This window comes from Neophocaena asiaeorientalis, unplaced genomic scaffold (assembly GCF_003031525.2).
Source record: "Neophocaena asiaeorientalis asiaeorientalis breed wild unplaced genomic scaffold, Neophocaena_asiaeorientalis_V1.1 scaffold830, whole genome shotgun sequence".
In the NCBI taxonomy this organism is placed as follows: domain Eukaryota; kingdom Metazoa; phylum Chordata; class Mammalia; order Artiodactyla; family Phocoenidae; genus Neophocaena; species Neophocaena asiaeorientalis.
This window is the reverse complement of record NW_020172177.1, coordinates 23,256-29,964: the sequence shown is the minus strand read 5'-3', so window position 1 is coordinate 29,964 and position 6,709 is coordinate 23,256. Positions and strand designations below refer to the sequence as shown.

Genomic DNA, 6,709 nt, shown 5'->3' with positions numbered 1-6,709 from the left:
GGCAGGCGGACTCTCAACCACTGCGCCACCAGGGAAGCCCTATTAAAAGAATTTTGTAAGGACTGAAATAAATGGACATCCAAAGGTGCAGTGTCTGGTGAATATGGCGCATGAATCAGAACTTCCCAGCCAAGCTGTAACAGTTTTTCCTGGTCCTCAAAGAAACATGTGGTCTTAATTTATGACAAACGAGGCAAGAACAATGTATGTATGAATATGGCTGATTCACTTTGTTGTACAACAGAAACTAACACAGTATTGTGAAGCAATTATACTCCGATAAAGATTATTAAAAAAAAAAAGAAAAAGAAAAAGACCTGGTGGCGCAGTGGTTGAGAGTCCGCTTGCGGATGCAGCGGATGAGGGTTCGTGTCCCGGCCCGGGAAGATCCCACATGCCGCGGAGCGGCTGAGCTTGCGCGTCCGGAGCCTGTGCTCCGCAGCGGGAGAGGCCGCAACAGTGAGAGGCCCGCGTACCGCAAAAAAAAAAAAAAAACTTATCATATATTTTATCTTGTTATCATTTGCCTCACCCACTAGAATGTAAACTACATGTGGGCAGGGATTTGGTTCAGTCTGTTTTTGTAGTTAATGAATCCCTGGAGGTTAGAACAGTACCTGGAACTTAGTAGGTACTCTATAAATATTTGTTTAATAAAATGTATGATGGCATTGTTTGTCATATCTTGGAGTGGGTAACAACCTAGCATCTATCGTGGGGGAAAGAAAAGTAAAATGGGTGGGTGCCCACTATGAAATTATTTACAGCAGTCAGAAGCAAAGGAGTAAATGTACACACAGAAACTTGGGTAGAACCCAAAGTCACAATGCTGAGTGAAGAACGTACACAAAATTAGGAAACAATTACACACAAAACAACTACACAGTCTACAAGGATACATACAAATTCAAAATACATATCAAACACATTAGAGAGGGGGTGAAAGTAGGAAATAGGGATAAAAGAAAGTAATAAATTAAGACAAAAATAAATAAAGCAAGAGAAGAGTCTTGCACCCATCCATGTGGATCGAGGGCAATGAATTGAGATTAACACTGTACCTGAGGTCCATCCCCAAATTATTGAATGTTGTGAATACATATTTTAGTTTCATACAAAAATTTTAATAAGAAACTTAAAAATATGTATTTGTATGAATATCCAGAACAGACTTCAAATACATGTTTATTTTTTTCTGAGAAATATTAAAACAAATGTTAACAGCTGTATTAGTGCGTAACTGACATACAGTAAATTGGACATATTCAAAATGTACAGGTTAAGTTTTGGCAAATGTATCACTCTATGAAATCATCCTCACAATGGGGAGCCAACTTGCCCATTAGGCACGGTAGGCATACACCTACAAAAATATTTCAACTTATTTTAAATCCAAAATGCCTTAATTTTATTAAAAAATCATTTAAATTCAAAATGAAATTTTACAAATGATTTTATATAATATTAATACCTTCATCTTTATACCAATGCAGCTGTAAAATATATTAATAAATTATATATTTAAGTCATATTATATATAATGGTATATTATATTCAGTTATATATTCAGTTATATATAAATGAACTATATTAATACATATAAATTTTAAATTAAAGAAAAGATTTTTAACATTTAAACATTTTTTATGAAGAGTCCCAGGAAGGTCAAAGTGTCTAGGGCCAATGAAAGTCATCATGCAGCCCTGTCACAATTAAGATAGTGAACATATCCATTGTCCCCCCAATTTTCCCTTTCTAATCCTTATTGCCTGCCATTCTCCTTCCACTTACCAAGCAATCACTGATCTGCTTTTTGTCATTATAGTTTTCATTTTCTACAATTTTATATAAGTGGAGTCATATAACACTCTTTTTGACTGGGCTTCTTTCACCCAGCATATATATATATATTTTTTTTTTTTTTTTTTTTTTTTTTTTTTTTGCTGAGCAGCATTCCATTGTATGGATGTAACCATAATTTATCTTCACCTGTTGGGTGACGTTTGGGTTGTTTCCAGCTTTGGTCTGTTACAAATAAAGTTACTATGAGTATTCGTGTACAAGTCTTTCTATGAGCATACACTTAATTTTCTCTTGGAAGTACCTAGGATTAGAATGGCTGAGTCTATAGTAGTAGTTTAACTTTCAAAGAAACTGTTAAACTGTTTTCCAAAGTGGATGTAACATTTTACATCCCCCCACCCCCCATCAGTGTATGAGTGTTCCAGTTCTTCCACATCCTGGGCACCTGGTATGATAGGCATTCTAATACATGGGTATGATATCTCGTGTTTTAATTTTGCATTTCCCTAATGATTAATGATGTAGAACATCTTTAGATATGATTATTTGCTATCCGCCTATCTTCCTTGGAGAAGTGTCTGTGCAAACTGCCGTGTGTGTGTGTGTGTGTGTGTGTGTGTGTGTGTGTGTGAAAATAACTTAATTAAAAGAAAATATACATTGTTTTCACCTGATTCAGAACCAAGGGCTTAGGGCCTTAGGATTCCCTGTGGGGAAAGACTCAGAGGAGGGAGGGAGAAAGAATCTCCATGACTGGGAACTTAGAACTGAATGCATGGGGACAGCTTAAATCGAACGAAGAAATAGGCACGTTTGTTGGGGGCAGAGAGCAGAGCGACTTGTAATACTAGCTCTGGAACTATGTTCCATTCATTAATCTGGACTGCAGGGTAAAGATACCCGCCTTTCAGCTTAAAGCGAGATAATGCTAGGCACACAGCTGGGTCTTGATAACAGGTTTGCAAATTCTCTGGAGGAGACAGCCCCCTGCAGACCCAGCTGAAGAAGAAGGAGTCTGAGCAGAGTTTGAATAAGGGACCAGCCTGAGTTTCAGGGCACCGTCCTGAACCAGAACTTGGTTCTGGGGATCCGGATCGGAACTGATGACTTCATTCGAGTGACCAAAAGTGCTTTACGTTTCTGGTGTCAGAAAAGATAAGAGAAAAACTGGAGGACCGCCGCGTTGGTCAGTGCTCAACCAGCGGAAAAAAAAAAAAAAGAAGTACGTGCGTTGTTTCCGCCCGGTTTCGAACCGGGGACCTTTCGCGTGTGAGGCGAACGTGATAACCACTACACTACGGAAACAGTCGATAGCTGCTCCTTCAAAAACTAGTCTTGAAATGTAGCAGCTCGTCACTGTGTCCCCGCCGGTGAGAAAAGTGCTGGGGCGGGTCGACCACAGCCTAGGCTCACCCAGAGGCCTGGAAAGTGGCAGGCAAGGCCCGGAGGCGCGCCCGGTATCACGGTTACAGCACCAGGTGAACTAGATGGTGCCTCATCAGGAAACTTCCAGCACAAGTGGAGCTCCAGCCAGTGTCGTTGCTGTTGAAAGCCTGAGTCTGTGGGCCAAAGCTCCAGTCTTCCTCAAGGGCTCGTCGTGCAGTTTTCCGGATCCTGCAGGTCCCGGAGGAACGCTTGGCGGGGAGCCGGAGGACCCTGGGGTAAGGTCACCCTCTGGCACTTAGTGCGTGTCCCGTGTTCCGAGACTGGAGGAAAATGGTGCGGTAACTACAGGTAGGAAGAGACTTAGGTGGCAGACTCGGCCAAGATAAGGAAAACCAGCTCATATGTGAAACAAATATACACCTTAAGTTTGCCCAGTACGTACTTTAGAAAGCAATTGTAATGGAAAAACTGTTTTCTCCTTCCTACGTCTTTCTTCCCTTTACTACTCACACCAGCACTTCACTTCTTGTCACCAAGTGTGTGGAGGTTTTTGCCCCACACCAAGCAATTCTCTGTCTCTGACACTACCTAGGTGTTCCACAGTTTAACTGAATTCTGACACTATCTACTTGGAGATTAGATTAAAGGCTCAGTCGTAGAAGAGTGCCCTCACCCCCTTCATACGCCAGTCTCAAGCCCAAGTTATCACCTGAACTTTTTTTTTTTAATTTTATTTTATTTACAGCAGGCTCTTATTATCTATTTTATACATATACATACTAGTATATATGTCAATGCTAATCTCCCAATTCATCACACACACACTGCCCCCCACCCCCCATTTGGTGTCCATACATTTGTTCTCTACATGTGTCTTTATTTCTGCCTTGCATACTGGTTCATCTGTACCATATTTTTAGATTCCACACATATGCATTAATATACGATATTTGTTTTTCTCTTTCTGACTTACTTCACTCTGTATGACAGTCTGTAGGTCCATCCACGTCTCTACAAATGACTCAATTCCATTCCTTTTTATTGCTGAGTAATATTCCATTCTATATATGTACCACATCTTTATCCATTCATCTGTCAATGGGCATTTAGGTTGCTTCCATTACCTGGCTATTGTAAATAGTGCTGCAATGAACATTGGGGTGCATGCGTCTTTTTGAATTATGGTTTTCTCTGGGTATATGCCCAGTAGTGGGTTTGCTGGGTCATATGGTAATTCTATTTCTAGTTTTGTAAGGAACCTCCATACTGTCCTCCATAGTGGCTGTATCAATTTACATTCCCACCAACAGTGCAAGAGGGTTCCCTTTTCTCCACACCCTCTCCAGCATTTGTTATTTGTAGATTTTCTGATGATGCCCATTCTAACTGGTGTGAGGTGATACCTCATTGTAATTTGATTTGCATTTATCTAATAATTGAGCAGCTTTTCATGTGCCTCTTGGCCATCTGTATGTCTTATTTGGACAAATGTCTATTTAGGTCTTCTGCCCATTTTTTGATTGGGTTGTTTGTTTTTTAATATTGAGCTGCATGAGCTGTTTATATATTTTGGAGATTAATCCTTCGTCCATTGCAAATATTTTCTCCCATTTTGAGGGTTGTCTTTTCATCTTGTTTATAGTTTCCTTTGCTGTGCAAAAGCTTTTAAGTTTCATTAGGTCCCACTTTTTTATTTTTTCATTTGTTTATTTTTGTTTTTACTCTAGGAGGCTGGTCAAAAAAGATCTTGCTGTGATTTATGTCAAAGAGTGTTCTTCCTATGTTTTCCTCTAAGAGTTTAATAGTGTCCGGTCTTACATTTAGGTCTTTAATCCATTTTATTTTTGTGTATGGTGTTAGGGAATGTTCTAATTTCATTTTTTACATGTAGCTGTCCAGTGTTCCCAGCACCACTTATTGAAGAGACTGTCTTTTCTCGATTGTATATCCTTGCCTCCTTTGTCATAGCTTAGTTGACCATAAGTGTGTGGGTTTATCTCTGGGCTTTCTATCCTGTTCCATTGATCTATATTTCTGTTTTTGTGCCAGTACCATATTGTCTTGATCACTGTAGCATTGTAGTATAGTCTGAAGTCAGGGAGTCTGATTTCTCCAGCTCCATTTTTTTTCCCCTCAAGATTGCTTTGATTATTCGGGGTCTTTTTTGTCTCTGTACAAATTTTAAGACTTTTTGTTCTAGCTCTGTAAAAAATGCCATTGGTAATTTGATAGGGATTGCATTGGATCTGTAGATTGCTTTGGGTAGAATAGTCATTTTCACAATATTGATTCTTCTAATCCAAGAATGTGGTATATCTTTCCATCAGTTTGTGTCATCTTTGATTTCTTTCATGAGTGTCATAGTTTTCTGAGTACAGGTCTTTTACCTCCTTAGGTAGGTTTATTCCTAGGTATTTTATTCTTTTTTTTTGCAATGGTGAATGGGATTGTTTCCTTGATTTCTCTTTCTGATCTTTTGTTGTTAGTGTATAGGAATGAAAGAGATTTCTGTGCATTAATCTTGTATCCTGCAACTTTACCAGATTCATTGATTAGCTCTAGTAGTTTTCTGGTGGCATCTTTAGGATTATCTATATATAGTATCATGTCACCTGCAAACAGTGACTGTTTTACTTCTTCTTTTACAATTTGGATTCCTTTTATTTCTTTTTCTTCTCTGACTGCCGTGGCTAGGACTTCCAAAACTATGTTGAATAATAGTGGTGAGAGTGGACATCCTTGTCTTGTTCCTGATCTTAGAGGAAATGCTTTCAGTTTTCACCCTTGAGAGTGATGTTTGCTGTGGGTTTGTCATATATGGCCTTTATTATGTTGAGGTAGGTTTCCTCTATGCCCACTTCCTGGAGAGTTTTTATCATGAATGGGTATTGAATTTTGTCAAAAGCTTTTTCTGCATCTATTGAGATGATCACGTGGTTTTTATTCTTCAATTTGTTAATATGGTGTATCACATTGATTGATTTGCATATATTGAAGAATCCTTGCATCCCTGGGACAAATCCTGCTTGATCGTGGTGTGTGATCCTTTAAACGTGTTGTTGGATTCTGTTTGCTAGTATTTTGTTGAGGATTTTTGCATCTATAGTCATCAGTGATACGGGTCTGTAATTTTCTTTTTTTATATCTTTGTCTGGTTTTGGTATCAGGGTGATAGCCTTGTAGAATGAGTTTGGGAGTGTTCCTTCCCTGCAATTTTTTGGAAGAGTTTGAGAAGGATGGGTGTTAGCTCTTCTCTAAATGTTTGATAGAATTCACTTGTGAAGCCATCTGGTCCTGGATTTTTGTTTGTTGGAAGATTTTTTATCAGTTTCAACTTCATTACTTGTGATTGGTCTGTTCATATTTTCTATTTCTTCCTGGTTCAGTCTTGGAAGATTATACCTTTCTAAGAATTTGTCCATTTCTTCCAGGTTGTCCATTTTATTGGCATAGATTTGATGGTAGTAGTCTGTTAGGATGCTTTGTATTTCTGCAGTGTCCATTGTAACTTCTCCTTTTT

General features: G+C 38.8%; 1 non-coding gene across 1 annotated transcript; it reads right to left on the bottom strand.

Moving 5' to 3' along the window:
• Positions 1-3,035: 3,035 nt before the first annotated feature.
• On the bottom strand, positions 3,036-3,108 carry TRNAV-CAC (transfer RNA valine (anticodon CAC)). Its single transcript has one exon. It is a non-coding gene; the product is annotated as a tRNA-Val (tRNA).
• Between the last annotated feature and the right edge of the window lie 3,601 nt (positions 3,109-6,709).